We start from the raw sequence: 16060 nt of genomic DNA, 5'->3' as shown, positions 1-16060 counted from the left end.
TTGCTGAAAATTTGAGGTCAGGAAAGGACATGCTAGACAGAAAGGATAAATTTTAATAAGTTTGTAGCAGACCTAACGGCAAGCCCACTTGGTCTCCTTAGGCAGCTTCAGCTTCTCTTTGCCTAAAGCCTGCAGATTCTACTTTCACCTTCTATTCGCCACCCTATATACACTAAAGCTTCAATTCACATTTTAAAGACATAGAAAACAATGTAGTTGTGGATCTCTCTAATTCCTATGAAAACAAGGACTCCTTTACTCATCTGCACATGACACTATTCCTTGAATAGCCTTGACCTGATCCTATAAAAATGCTTTTAAAAATTCAACTATAATGTGTAGTGATTCAGTGTTCCTTATGGTGCCCATTTGTAAGATTCCAAAAAGAGCATTCAATGCAGGATTTGTCCAGGTTCTGGAGCACAGTACTTAACTGGTTACCTGAATACCTTAGAGTAAATATCCTCTGGATTCCATAGGCTACATTCTGTTTGTTTTCATAGTTCTGCCTTTATTCTCTGAAAACTAGTGGAAAGGTCGAGAAATAAAACAAAGGATTTACCACCAATTAAGTCCTTGCCATGTGATAATCACTGAATTCCTTTTTTAGATTTACTATTGCATTCAGTCCCCATACCACAATTGGAAAGTAGGTATAACCATCTTAATTTTACAGATAAGGAAACTAAAGTTCACCTCAAGTAGAGACACTCACTCCAAAGCAGTCCTGGCTGGTGTTAGAGGGAGAGTCCATAATTACACACACTCTCGTCTTCATCCTACCAAGGGAGGTAGAAAAGCAAACAGCCAAGGCATGAGTGTGCTTTCAAAAATCTAGTTCTTAATTGCTGCAAATCTACTCCCTGTAAAGATCTGCCGTTTATAGGCACAATGATACTAACAACCCCCAAATAATTAGCATTAGACCACAGGGACTCTGAGCAAGTGGCATTAGGAGGGTAAAATGAGCCTCCAGGCTTCTTTCTTTCATGTTAAGAATTATAACAATACAAGTTACCAAAGCTTCTGAAATAATTACATGAATTTTTATCTCAATTTTTATATTATTTGAGTTTTTCATCATGGCTCAGAAGAACAAATCCAATGAAATCACAGAAAATATAGCCCACACTTTTAAATTTTGACCCCTAAAATCTTGGTATAGGCTTCCGTTAATAATATGATTTATTTTTTGTGGACACAATGATAGAATGAAATCAGATGCCGATATAGTTTAATTGTTAACTTATATGCTATCCTGAAAAATCTAAAATAATATAATATTGTTTTTATGATAGTGCAGGTAGAGGAAAATCATAAGGAATTTTGAAGTGGCTATTTGTTTTAATCTTTCCCTTTGAGGCTTAAGTTAATGTTCTCTTAGTTTGAAATAGATAATTAAAAATAACTGTACCTAATTAAATTGAACCATTACTATGTCCAATGTTCTTGCATAAAATTCCATTTCAATTCATTCTGTTTCTTTCTGATGAACCTCATATTACTTGCTGCATTACACTGCTTTTGAATAAGCTATAGATTTCTAAGAAACACAGTCAAACACCAGAAAGTTGCTATATTCTTTACAAGGTATCATTTCTTAGCCAATCATGTGCAATAACTGTTCCCCATAATTACATAACTTCTGAGTACAGGGGAGATCAGTCCCTACTACACACTATGGCCATTCTACACTAGGCAGTAAGCTGAGATCCGCTGCTTTTGGGTCATGGAAGAGCTGGACTAACTCTTCTGCAAGTTGGCAACAGGTCTGACTTTTTGGCCTTGTGTCATTTGAACAGTTGTTTCAGGGACATTACTCAGGATGTAAGACAGAAGAAAATTTCCAAGCATAACTAGTGTCAAGCCCCATATTTCTTTCCAATTTTGTAATTAGAATATCATATGCTTTCTTTACTTTCTAAAAGTACTTTGGGGAATTTTATAGTAGATAAACATTCTAAAACATTCCCTTCATATAAGAAAGATTTACTGAAACTTTATTAAGCAAATGAGTATGTCAGTGAATGAATAACACCAGTTCATTTTGCACCTTCAATTCATATTAACCTTTAAATTATCAAACTACTGTTTTCTGAGCTGTCAAAGACAAAATTACAATTTAAAGGTTTTACTTAGCTTTATTTTCAATTCTAGAACTGAGCAACACTTCATTCCACAATATAGAATAAATGTTCCAATGAGCCAAGCAGAAGAAGTTGGCTATATGGACAGAAAAGAGCTTAAAAAAGTAGAAACATAAATGAAAGTATCATGGGAGCATAGTTGAGAAAGATCACATATATATTTGAAGAGTTAAAAACCTTTTCAGAAGAAAATATTCAAGATGTAAGCATTATGTACTGCAAACGTATTAATAATAAAAAGTTTAAATACTAAAACTAGGTTTTAAAGAGGGGTTGAAGTTTGGACAAAGACCAGAGGAAAGAAGGTTCTGATTTTATTTGTACTTTAACTTCCTTACTCTAAAACTTTGATTGTGACTCTTTTACAGGTTTAAAAATATAAACAGTGGTCCAAGTTCTCTTTAGTGTATTTATAATTTGCAGACATTAAGTAAATTTCTATTGTTGGTATCTCCTATCTGCCCAGATGTCAGCCAACATGGACATGATTATATCTGTTTTTTAGAAAATAAAACTAGGCTCACAGATTCCCAAAGTTGCAGAGATAATTAATGATTAAGCAAGGTAAACTATCTCTTACCTTTGAAAAACCAATGCTTTTAATATTGCTACATTCCTTTGTCATGGTAATTATGAAGAATTGTCACTCTGAAAGCAGAGTGAGGTCTTCTTAAGAGATGGTCTATATTATGTGCTTTAAGCAATACAATATGTTATGTACACGTACAAACTGCACACAAGGAATTAAAGATTATACACTGTAAACACGTACTAATAAAAACAAATACACTTTCATAATTACCATCAATCACATTATAATATTATCATGTTTTAAATGATGAAAGCACATTCTTATGACTAAGAACTAGGTTATCTGGGGCCAGAATTTACCTCAGTTGCTCTGCATCTGCCTCGCAAATGCAAGGTCCTGAGTTCGATCCCTGGTACCAAGAAAAAGGAACTATGGAAAGGGAGAATACTGGATTATTAGATGAGAATTTGTCATGAGAATAACATGATGTATGTTACACAGCTATCTCAGAAAGAGGCTTCTACAGGTAAATCTCTACCAGCTGAAAGGATATCCTGGGCAGATGAAGCAGCCAAAATATTATTGAATGTTTAGGACAGGATAATATTAAACACAGAGGAATGGAGTACTCTCCCCAGTTGAAAGTCTGTTATTTGTTGGCTCTAGAAATGGTTTCCACATTCTTAGGATGAAGTCCCTACGTCCTGAGAAGAGACAAAAAATTTAAAAGAAAATGGAAGAATTGCAAGGGCAAGAAACTGAGAGAAGATCCAAGTCAGGCAGAGAAATAGTTTAATGTCAGGATCATTTCCAACATGAGCCCTTGGTTTTAAATGACTGCTCATTTTCTTTCAACCTTGGAAGAATAGCCTAAGAGGAAGGAGAACTAAAATCTTCCTTTTATCTTTGGCCTACACATTCAAATTTATCTGAACTGAACAAAGAATTACAGAGTACTTTTGCAAAAATATTGGTGATTGATAAAGCTCACTGCACTTTTGAAAATTATGTATATTGCATTTGAAATAATACAGATGTATGAATTTCCATTGTCCTTTCTAAACAAGTCCAAATATCTCCAGAAAACTCTCAACTCCCTTACCTTAATCATCAATCCCACATCTGTCTTTTCTTATAGAAATTATATTTTGACTTCCTGTAGCTATTTTAAGCCCTTGTTTCTTTTTTGTCTGGAAAATAACAGACATTGTGACCCTAGTTGTCATCTTGTTTTTCAACTGCTGATGCGATTCTGCCCAATAAATAGCAACCAGTGGTGACTATAGCAATTGACATTATAAGGGGAAGGGTTGAATGTTGTGCAGACAAAGCTCAGATGTGGATTTGTTGATACTTGTAGCAGGAGGTTAATTAGCATTAGCAGAAGTATCAGCAGTTGCTTGGACTTACTCAGAAGGTACTGGCAGCTCTCAGCAGTATAGGACAGAGGAAAACAAGTCAAAATAGTTTTTGTTCCTCTTATGGAAAAACCATTTACAAAAACAAACATAAAGTAATTGGATTCTTTTTTGTTTACTTTCTGTTTCTCCTTTCCTGCTAAGTGTTTGATTTAGCTGCTTCTTTTGCTCCTTCCAAGTCCTACGTGGTTTAAGCAGTAAATTAGTTGTAATCTCTTTTTCCTTTTTTCCTTTTACATTCTCTCTCTCTCTCTCCCTCCCTCCCTCCCTTTCTGGTTTGGTTGTTGTTTTCCCTTGAGGAAAACTTTATGTATAGTTTATTTCTTTTTGTTTAAATGGAGTTTGTATTCTTATGAGTGGTTTATAAGTTTGAGATCATAAGAGCCAAGAAACACATGTATGCTTCTGATCATTCTTTATCATTTAAATCTTTTGAGGTTGCTTCCTATCTCTAATCTTTGCAAAAGTCAGGATAACTTGCAGCCAATGTTTCAACTTTAATGAAGACCAGAAGGTTATATTTGTATGAATATGGTTTTCTCCATTTGCTCCAATAGATAGAAAATGAATTATTCTTTTAAAAAGCATGCCCTTTTATCTATTTGCAAGAGAGCTTAGAATCACTTGACAAACCATTCCAATATCTCAAAAATGTTAAATACTAATAAATATTTTAGTAGCTTTAGGACTATTTTTTAAAAGAAGATTCTCTTAATATCTGCTCAGTTTTTGATGTTTTGTCAAAAGTTTATGGCAGTGATCTATGGAGACATTTTAATTAATAGTGAAAGATCAATGTGAATTAAAGTATCATTTACCCTATGGTGATATGAGATTTGTGATTGGGTTGCCATTGTTGTTTATGCAGAAACATGAAAGGAAGTAAAGAACAATACTATTTCCACTTTCACATTCTAAATCAAAATACAGTGATACCTTAGTTCACAAGCTTAATTTGTTCACAATTTTGGAAAAGATGGTCATGTTTGTGTTTGTGTGGGAAAGACAGCCATAGTTGTCTTTGTCACTTGATGCAGAGTTTTCCACAAAAACAAAATTTTGCCAAATGTTTCTGTTTGTGAACCAAATTGTTTGCAAACTGAAGGACCCTTGTTAGCAAGACAGACTCCATATTGCTGCTTGACCCACCTGCCTGTCCTTTAGATGAACTCAGAAGGAGGAAGCTTCGAAACCTCCTCCCCTTACAGAGTCTCTTAGAAACAACAATTAATCAACTATTGTTTTACAAATGTTCTAACAGCAGAACGCCTCGCTTCTGTACAGCTGCTTACCAAGTTCCCTCTTGTGACCCCTATAAAAGGACCTTAGACTCTGAGCCGGGTGCCTCTCTAAACTTGGTGCTTGGAGGGTGCCGTCTGGCCAGGCTAATAAAGGTCTGTTTTACTTTCTCAATTTGTCCGGTGTGTTCCCTCCCGGGTGATCCTCACTGTAGTCAGCTCTTCAGAGCAGTTGGTAAGGCCCACGGTCTTACACAAACAACAGTGTTTGCAAACTGAGGTACCACTGTATACAGACATATAAACACATTAGCTATAGATTGTCCATACAAATATTACCACATAAGATTCACAAACACATGAATATCATGATTCATTAGATAGACAACTTGGAAATCCTGCATAAAATAATTTACCTAACTTTGTTATACAAAAGATGAACCCAGAGTCATCAGCAATTTAGAGATAAACTTGGGCTAAAGTCTAAATCCCAACCTTTCATTCAGCAGTTCTCCTTTAAATTTATTATGCCATGTAGGCCTTATCTTGGAAATCAGGATAAAGAAACCTTTGATATTAATTTATCTTCTACCTACTTTCTGTAAAAATTTTAAGAAATATAGCCTATAGTTTATCTGCTGAATTATTGAACATGTGTTAAAAGTGAAGAAATTTCAGGACTAAAATTATTCAAAATTATGTATGCTCAAATTTTGTTTCGTATTTCAAAATAATAGCCATATTTTAAATATTCATGATCAATGAAGGAATGTGAAAGAAGTCTCTTTTATGAATATTCTCTGTTATTGTAGTAAGCAGGTGATTGCTTTGGTCTTTTCAGCTTGATGTAGCTAGCTATTCAAATTGCTAAAGGAAAATAGAGATAATATGTACATGTAAGTTTTTTGCTTTTCTTTAATGTTCTGAGTAGGTTATTGTGTTCAGTAATATAAATACAAAAATAAATAATAAATTTTAAAACACCACAGTAGAAATTTAATAAATGAACATTGGAAACAGATTTTTGAGCTCCTTAATACTGAATACTGAGTTAGCACCTGAAAGATTCCAAGCTGGCAACGTGGGTAAAATCAAATTGTGTTTGTGTTCTTGTGTGTGAGATAATGGGAGAGAGAGAGAAGAAAGACACTCAGACATCAGTAAAAAGTATGTGAGGATCAATGCAGAATGGTTAGAGGAAGAAATAAAGATCTCTGTAATAAGTGCAAGAGTTTAATAGTGGACTGATATAAACAAAGAAATCAGGCTTCTATCTCAACTCTTGTAATATTTTTATGTGTGTTAAACATTATTTACCATAATTTTCCAAAAGAGGAAAAAATAAGCTAGTACTAAATAATTTTCCCAAGGTCACTCCACTGGAAAGTAATTGGCAGAGACTGAACTTGACCTTAGGGATGTCTACATTAAGAATTCAAGGGCCAGGGATTTAGCTCAGTGATTCTGCTGCCTGCCTCACAAGCACAAGGTCTGGAGTTCGATCCCTGGTACCAAAAATAATTCAAAACTCTTAGCCATTATATTGCACTGTCTCCACTCATCAGCTGTTTCAAATACTTGCTGGTATAGTATCCAAGACTAGCAGGTGTGTGATTCATAGATAATTTGGGCTGGCAAGAGTGGCCAATGGCCTATCACAAAGAAGCAAATGAAGTGAGGAAGCAATGAAAATTCTCCTATAGCCCTACCCTTTAAAACATACTCATTATGTGTGAAACCTTAGAGACTTTTAATAAACAGGATTTTCTTCAAATTCTCTCAAAGACCCAGCAAGTTGATGTTAGGAAATATGTGTTTTCTCATTTATTTCAGTAGATTCTATCTCATCATAATGCAATCTTCCAAATACTTAGTACATGTATATGAGGGAAAAATCCATACAAAAATGTGGCAAAAATATTGAGGTAGCAATTAAAAACAGATGGATATGTTGTAACCACAAGAGTTCTAAAATATAGGAAGGCTCACAAGAGTTTTGTAGGAGTAAGTTAATCTTCTATTGAAATTTGGAAACACAAGTAAAAGCCTTATCCAGTTCTAGCTTCAAAAGTGAGTTAGCAATAATAATATATAGTATGTTTTTAGAAGGCCAAACCTATTTCCTTCTAATCTTCATGACACCATAATTTTTAGACAAAATTACCCCTTATCCTCCAAACTAACCATATCATTTTCCAATATTACTATTATTCTATATATAAGGCTTGTAAGCCAAAATGGAATGTATGTCTTTATTATGAGATGAAAAAGCACCTTAAAAATCTCCTAAATTTTCTTACTTGTAGTGAGCTATAATCTTAGGCCTGTGATCACCAAATACTATTCAATTCGCTCCTAGTTTTACTAACTCACAGACAAACAAACTTGGGTTGACAATGGAGAATATCAGGTCCACGTGAAGAAACTAGAACAAAGAGAACTGAGAATTTCACCAAGCATTAAAGATCCTAGCTGTGCTTAGTATAAAGAGGAAGGAAGTCCTGGAATGAATACTGTTCCAGAGTAACACATTTGGAAAGGACATATAAATCAAGGTTTAATTTTTTCAAATGAAGTTGCTTTATTTACTAGCAAGATGTAGCCAAGTAACTATAATCATCATTATTTTCTCCAAAATTGTCCTCAGTGAGAAGATTCTTCCACTAATGCTATTTCTTTTTATTGGGCAGAAAGAGGGATGGGATGCCAGAGGAAAAATTTCCCTTTAAAAAGAAACAGTAGTGGAAAGGGCAGTCCACAGTTCCCATTTGTCTCTAAACTATGGAGCAAAAGTAATTTATTCAGAGTTCCTCAAAACTCTAGTTTTGGAAATTAGCATCTCAGGTATGAAATAACATCTAATTATTAAACATTTACCTAATATTAGGTGCTATTAAGAGTTCTATATATATTTCATTTAATCTTGACAATAATATTTAAGAAGCTTTATGTCTATACAGTATATATAACATATATAAATATTAAAGAATTTGCACAAGGTCAAAACAAAAACAGAGGAGTAGGAACTGAGTCTACTTGGTCAGAGTGCAAAGCCCAAGGATATTCTTTCATATAATTTTACCAAATAGAAAAATGATGACAAAAGATAAAATTTTATTTAGTGAATTTAATATATTTGATAAACAGATGAGGTTTTCTTTGTTGAATTCCTTTTACTTTTTTTGAGTAGGAAAAAGAAAGCAACATTTGGTATATGTCATTTGATGTAACTCCATTTAACACTTGTGTCCTTTCTGCCCTGAAGTTTTGGCAGATGTTGTTAACTAAAATGGTAGTGAGCCCCTTTCTCTCCTGTATTCCAGAAAAGTCATCTTGTGTGCACACATGCAGGTAATGATCATCTGTCGGACAAGTACGCAGTATGAAAAAGTTGCTGGTAAGGGCAAAATTGCTAAGAACTTGCAATATGCTATAACCAAACTCACTGTAGTGGTCAGTGTGTCACTGATCTTTTCCTCCCTGTTAAGGATCAAAGTACTGACATTTTGAAGCATTCATTTTACATCAAGAAGGGAGATATACACTCTGGAAAGGAGTTAAGAGGTCTTTTTTGCTGTGATACTGAAGTTTCAAGTACTTATCAATCATGTTTTTCACTTGCTAAAATTTAATCTCAAAATACTACTGCCTTCAGATATTTATCCTTTGGTTAATTAATTTCCTTTGATACACATATTTTTTACCACATGGTGTTCAATTGCAATTTTTTCAGGAGGAATTTATTTCATGTATATATATATTTTTTTGTACCAGGCATCTAACTCAGGACTTTGCACTTGCAAGGCAGACAGCGGCACCGCTGAGCTAAATCCCCAGCCCCTCATATAATTTTTATTAAAGACAACTATAAGTTAAAATATAGCTGGACTTTAAATATTGAGTATTGAAGATGATACACTTATTTAATCAACAATAATTGGAATACTTTGTATATTCCACACAGTGGCTTAGGAACTTTGAGGTTTGTGAGAAAATTTGTGACTTATCTCCTTTGCAGAAGAACTCTAATAGTCTTATTTTCCTACTTGCCCAGCACAAAAAACATTAAGAGTTTATATATTTTGTTGCAAAAGTTTTGAGGGCTTGATAAATGGCCTTTCATTCATTCATTCAGCAAACCCCCACATTTATGTACTTGATAATGGGCCACGATATTTAATCTGAGAGAGTATAAGGCAGTCAGCATGGGAGCACATAGAGATGATTTTGAATATGTCAGACAAAAGTTATTCCACAAGTAGCTGCAACTTGAATTTGAAACTGTGACCTACTACAAATTAGCTGTGTGACCTTGAAAATGGCATAATTTCTTTAATTTCCAGCACCACATTGGTAGAATGACAACTGTTCACACGATTGTTGCGAAGGTTAAATAATGTATCCTAAGTATCACCTGGTAAATGTTTAATACATGTTCTCTCTTCATTTTTTTCTTCAGCCATATACAAAAACAGAGGAAAAGTATGGAAGTATATGTTAATTCTGGCAGTGGAAGATGATTAAAACCTTCTGGAAAATGAGCCCTCTACTGAAATAATTTCACTTTTGAAAATAAAAGACTGTCCCTTAGACAACTCTGGCTTTCTCACTTTCTCACCCTTATCTATTTAACCTATGTCATACAATACTCATCTGGTCCAAAAACAACCAAAACATAAAACATTCTACTGAATCCCTGATTGTTTTTACATTATTTTTCCTCAAACCACAGCCCAACCCATCTAATCACTAGATCTTTTACTCTTTCATTGGATTAATAGTCTTTGCCTTTTCAAGATAGATGAATAATTCTATTCATTATGATACAACTATATGCAAGTTTTTTATTCTTAGCCTTCATAGCAACAAAGAACTATACTAAGTATAGTAATTATATTTATTTTATAAAAGTGGAAATGAGAATCTCAGGAGGGAGTAAGAGGTCCAAAGTCACATTTCTGTTATGGAGGAGTGAATCTGAATTTGTCTGACTGTAATGGTTATACTACTTTGAAACTGAAAATAATAATAATAACCATTCAACATTCTAAGCAAATTCATCAAAAAATAAAAGACAGAAGTCCTTGTTTCTTTCAAAGGCTCTTGAAATGGCGTTACTTGGCAGATATCCTCCTAAATTGGCTTATGCTGTGGGAAAAATTATGCAATAATCACTTATAATGGCTGCAAGAAAATGCTGAAGCTGGACTCTTCACTCTGTAACTCCTAAAGAAAATAATTGAAAATATGATCATAGTTAAAATAGCTCTTTTATTTTTGCAGAATGCATGAAAATACATGGAATATATAAAGGCTAAGTTTTCTATGTAAGAACATATATACATATTTGATTCAGAATTGCTATATAGGGCAAGATTGTATCTTTTTGGCCCCAATAGAAAGATAATGTGGTCTAAAATTTTCAAAAAGCCACATAAATGTGGTCAGATCAATCACATCTTGCCAAATTTAGTAGTTTCTAATACCAGAGTGAATTATTTTGAATATAAGAAAAAACAAACTCAGTTTCTCCAACTATACTCCCTCAACACTTCTGTGACTAGACATGTGGGGAGTTTTCCCCACACTCTGAAACAGCCATCAGCTGTGCAGATGACCCTGCAGCAGCTCTTGGTATCCTCTAACTCAGTTCAACTCTGACGCTGTCTACCCAGATACAGAGTAAGATCTACAGTTGTGGACTCAACTCCTCATGTCCAATACCAATCTCAAGACCTAGGTTGTTTGACCTGTGCTTCTGATCTAACAGTTATAAATCGGGATTTCCATGAAGTTTTCCTTGGGTTGGATTAATTTCCTAGAGCTACTCACAAAACTCAGAGACACACTTGCTTACATTTACCAGGTTATTGGAAAGAATATTACGAAGGATACAGATGAAAAGCCAATTAGAAGAAATACAAAGGATCAAGTAGGGAAGAAAGTGTGCAAGGCCTCCATTCCCTTTCTAGGCATACCTTACAGGAACCTCTATGAGTTCAACTGTCCCAAAGTTCCCCTAACACAGTCTTTGCAATTTTAATGGAAACTTCATTACTTAATTACAACCTTTCAGCCCTTTTTCACTCCTAGAGATTGCTGGATGGGACTGGAAGTCCCAAACCTATAAGCATGCCCTGTTCCTTCAGTGACCTACCAGACACCAGAAATTTCATTAACATACAAAAGACACTGGTCAGTCCAGAAATTCTAAAATTCTCAGGAGTTGAATATCAAAAAAATGGAATGGAAGATCAAATGTATAATTGTATAATATAATAATTATATTTTAAGAAACACTATCAATAAATTTAAGTTTCACTGAAAATTAATGTATTACCTCCTAAACATTTGTGGTAAAGTTTTCCACTTTACCAAAACTACAGTTCCCATAATAAAGAAAAGAAAAAAAGAAAAGTAGTGGTATCAATCATAAAACTGGATAGGTGAAATAGATGTCTTTGGTATACTGATGTAAAAAAAAACAGATAAACTTTATAAATCTTGACCTAGTATTGTACACAATGGATGTTAGTCTATAAACAATCAATATTACATCTAGTTTTAAAAGTTCATGTTTTTCTGTTATCTAAAAACATTTAAAATATATGGCAATATAAGTTCAAAAATAAACAGACTTACATAGTTGGCCATGACAGAGTAAGTAGTACCAGACTAGCACTTCTACTGTTAAAAAAATAGAAAACTAGATTAAACCTTTGAAAAATCTATTTATATATTGGATTAAAGACACACAATTCTGATCTCTGATTGGAGAAAAATAGTAGAGGTAATTTTTGTGATTAAAATGGTTCTCTTTTGGAGGTATCTTCTAGATCTTGGTGTATGTGAGGGAAAGGTCAAGCAAAGCAGAGCAGTTTCACTAAATCAACAAGGAAGGTAGCACAGGTCAGGGAGTCTGAGACACTGAGAATCTGCTGAACATAATAAGATATAACATGGAATTCTACAGAAATAAAAGAGCCCCCATTTTCTGCAAAAGTGTTCCACAGAGTCTTTGCTTGAATACTTACATGTACATATGTAGCATGACATACTGTAAATCTAGGCATGGAACAACTTCCCAGATGAGCTACAAGAGTACTGTTCACTATACAAGTAGGGGATCTCACATAGATTTTGGACATGCTTGAATTCTACACGGCTGATGTTAAAGGATGGCACTGCTTAGTCTAGCCCACAGAGAGAATTTGATGAAACTAACCCTAGAATTACACCTACCCCTGGTTGCCCTAACAAAGCCTAAAAGAAGATCCAAAATAATCACGCTGATCTGATCTGTAAGCTAACTGACTAATCTAGAAAAAATACAACACTTTTTAAAAGAAAGTGGCAAGTCCACTCAATAATTTTTCAATATAATGTCAAATATACAAGTAAAAGTATTTATGTATAAAAGCATGAAAATGTGTTCATAGTCCAATACCAAATTCTATTTTGTAGAAGAGGAACAAGACATAATACATTTGTAACAGAGATAGATTGTTGTTTAACTTTTTCTTTTAAAAAATTTTTTTTTTCTGTTTTCTTTCGTGTGTGTGTGTGTGTGTGTGTGTGTGTGTGTGGTTTTGGGGACTGAGCCCAGGTAAACTGACCTGTACCCACAGTCCTGTTTTTAATTTCGAGCCAGAGGCTTCTTAAGTTTCGCAGGCTGGACTCAAACTTGTGACACTCCTGCCTCAGCCTCCTAAGCAGGTAAAATTATAGGTATATGTAACCAGGCCTAGATTTTATGATTCTTATGTGTAAGAAATGCTATATTTCATTATTGTTTCTCAATAAAATAATCCTATTATCCCAATAGGTGAAAATCTGATATATATGAATGTTCAGATTGTCCTCCATCCCTTGTATAATTAAAATTAGTCAAGATCTTCTTTTGATTAGAAATATAAAAATGGAACTGGTCTGTAATCCTCTGTATCACACTGTTCTTTCCATTACATAAGCCACTGTCTGACATAAATTTCCACCAGTAATAAATATTACCGTGGGCAGGCCATGGGAATATCCAAACAGAATACTCAACACATCATAGTTCTGACTTCAGAAATTTTTCCCTAAGCCTCTAAAGCCAAGGAACCAAGGGTACAGCTTCCAAGGGAATCTACCCAGCCATTCAACAGTAAAAATCCTAGCATTGTTGAGTGCTACATTTAAGCAAAATAAAGAGCTCCACAAAGACTAGTCCCTACCAGTTTGTCAAATTCCATCTTGTCTTCTAGCCTATGTTTATCTTTCCCCCGGTACATCTACTTCCATCCTTATTTCTCTTTTTTCCATATTTTCTTTTCTCATATTTATTCCTTTCCCTTCTTTCCTTTCCCCTACTCTTCCCTTTTCCCTTTCCCCTTTGGACCTTTTTTTCCTATTTTAAATTATCTATTATATATTCTGATTTTTATTTACACTTTTGGTTTCTCACACCAGAGAAACTATTTGGTATTTACACATGTATGTCCTATTTATTTCACTTAAAAGTACGGCCTCAATGTGCACCCATTTAGCTATAATTTTCTCTAGTTTCTCATTCTTTATGGCTGTGTAGTACTCCATTTCATCCTATTTCTGTTTAACGGTTTGCATTTATGATCTTTATCAGTTCACTATTCCTTTTCCTTTTTAAAATCGCAATTAAAACTGGAAGCCTAAATCTTAAAAGCTGGGAGTCTTCTATCTGCTCTTCAAAAGATGCTGCTCCCTACTTCAATAATGTACAAGTAACAACAATAACAGCAAAAATGATACAAGGTACATGTTATTAATGTATGATACTAGATAATTCTTTGAAACAATCTTACTTTGATTGAGATATCCATCTCTCTCTGCAGGTCTACATTTTTATTGGATTACTGATTTACCTATTCATGTTGGCAACTTAGACTACAAAATCTTTTTCCAGAAAGATCCCAATAGATTGTACTATGGTTTGTGTATGGATACTATCCCCCAAAGGACTGTGTATGTGGGGCAATTGGGACCAGAGAGATTCTTAGGTCATTAGAGTCATGCCCTCAAAGAGTATTGTGAACCCGAGTTTCCCCCTCTTTTTTCCTGCTTCCTGGCTAGAGAACTAGCATTTTGCCCTTCTACATTTTTCCTCCATGTTGTGCTAAGTTTGCCAACAACCTGAAGCAAAAAGCCATGTAATCTTCAACTGGAGACTCCAGAACCTTGAGCTAAATAAAATTTGTCTTTTCATAAATGTCCTGTGTCTGGTATTTTGTTACAGTGACAAGTGAGTAACATATATATATATATATATATATAAAATTGTGTGTTAAATATTGTATATTTAACATATAATTATTATATCCTACTTCTTTGCATGCCACTCGTTCTCTTTCCATTCCTTTCAGTGCTTACTCTGAACAATTTTCCTATTCTTGCATGGGTCAAAATACACAAACCTTATTTTCTATTGAATCTAATAGAGAGATACTGGTTATTCTAGTAATTAATTGTTGTTTCCTGATCCTTTCACAGATTTCTACAATTGCATATATGTGACATTTGTATAGGTATAATTTTTTTATTTTTAAATATTTTTAATTAATTAATTTATTTTTATAACTTTTTTCTGTATCACATTCACCACTAAGTCAAATCACTTGTGCTTGATAATATTTTGATATATATTTTTGAAATTAAATGGCTAATTAAAAAATAAACCTTATCATTATCATTTTTTTGTGTTTTTCTATGTTACCTTAAATTTCCATATGTGATTTTTTCATCATCCAATGGGGAGTTATTTTAAGCTTTATCCATGGTATAAAATTTTGACTGCTTGTGTTCTCTTTGGCAGCACATACACTAAAATGTATTTGGTTACTTTTGGTAATAACTGCTTTTATTTTAAAAGATTAGAGTCTTTGAAATAAGGCATCATGTTAAGGGAACATGACAGAAATATCATGTAAAGGTTCCTTCGGTGTTGACTTTTGAGTGTAACATAAATTGATTACTGTATAGAAAGAATGCATATTAGGGCAACACAAAAACTGGTCTTACTGTAATATCTCAACTTCATGGTATAGTCTAAACAGGGCATTAGGTATCAGGTAACTGGGTCTGGACTCACTCATTTGATGGCAACATATTAGAAAGTTGGTAATATGTCCAGATTATAATAGTTTTCAGAAATTCTTAAACTGTTGAATCATTTTTCCAAAGAAATCCTTTAGTAGAACCTATTAGATGAAATATGTAAAGTGAAAGTGATCTGGATGAAGCTAAAAGAGGAAAGCTGATGGCCAGGAGGCCTCCAAAGAAGTATGCTCATCTACTTCTCTCACAGATACCACTTTTCTACCTAAAGAAGCTCGGGGGCAACTCTATGCAATTAAGCCAGGGGAATAGAAGATCTTTTAAGTATTCTTTCAATTTTAACATTTTGTGATAAACTATTCTAACTACATCGATAACAAAACTGGAACTTTCTTTTGTTTTCTTTATTATTGTTTTGTTTGTAGGGTAAAATGCATTAGAATTCCCTAGGAGAAAGGAAACTATCCCTCTTCTATAATCAGAAAGGACCATGTCAATTCGTTGCCTAGAGTCTATGGAGAATACTTGGATTGGCAGACAGAATCCATTCTCTGTGAATTCCACTAGAATAAAATGGTCTAAATTTCCAGCTCTTTATTTTGTGTATGTAAATATTTGAGAGGCAAATTCAAAAGCAGAATTCATTCTGATAAT

General features: G+C 33.9%; 1 protein-coding gene across 4 annotated transcripts in view; it reads right to left on the bottom strand.

Moving 5' to 3' along the window:
- The window catches only part of Tusc1 (tumor suppressor candidate 1), a 289528-nt gene that overhangs the window by 116328 nt on the left and 157140 nt on the right, over positions 1–16060 (bottom strand). Inside the window, exon 1 of one of the 4 annotated variants that reach the window (XR_015440047.1) lies at positions 716–4335. The exons of 2 other annotated variants lie outside the window; for them this stretch is intronic. The gene's annotated coding sequence lies outside the window, so the exon portion shown is untranslated. Of the gene's footprint in view, positions 1–715; positions 4336–16060 lie in introns of those variants that run through there. One more of the 4 variants, XM_087183824.1, reaches the window with a different exon arrangement.

The sequence above is a fragment of the Heterocephalus glaber genome, unplaced genomic scaffold (assembly GCF_053883595.1).
Source record: "Heterocephalus glaber isolate CG9 unplaced genomic scaffold, H.glaber_assembly_v1.0 deba00001481, whole genome shotgun sequence".
NCBI classification, from domain to species: Eukaryota; Metazoa; Chordata; class Mammalia; order Rodentia; family Bathyergidae; genus Heterocephalus; species Heterocephalus glaber.
This window is presented reverse-complemented; position numbering and strand designations above follow the sequence as displayed.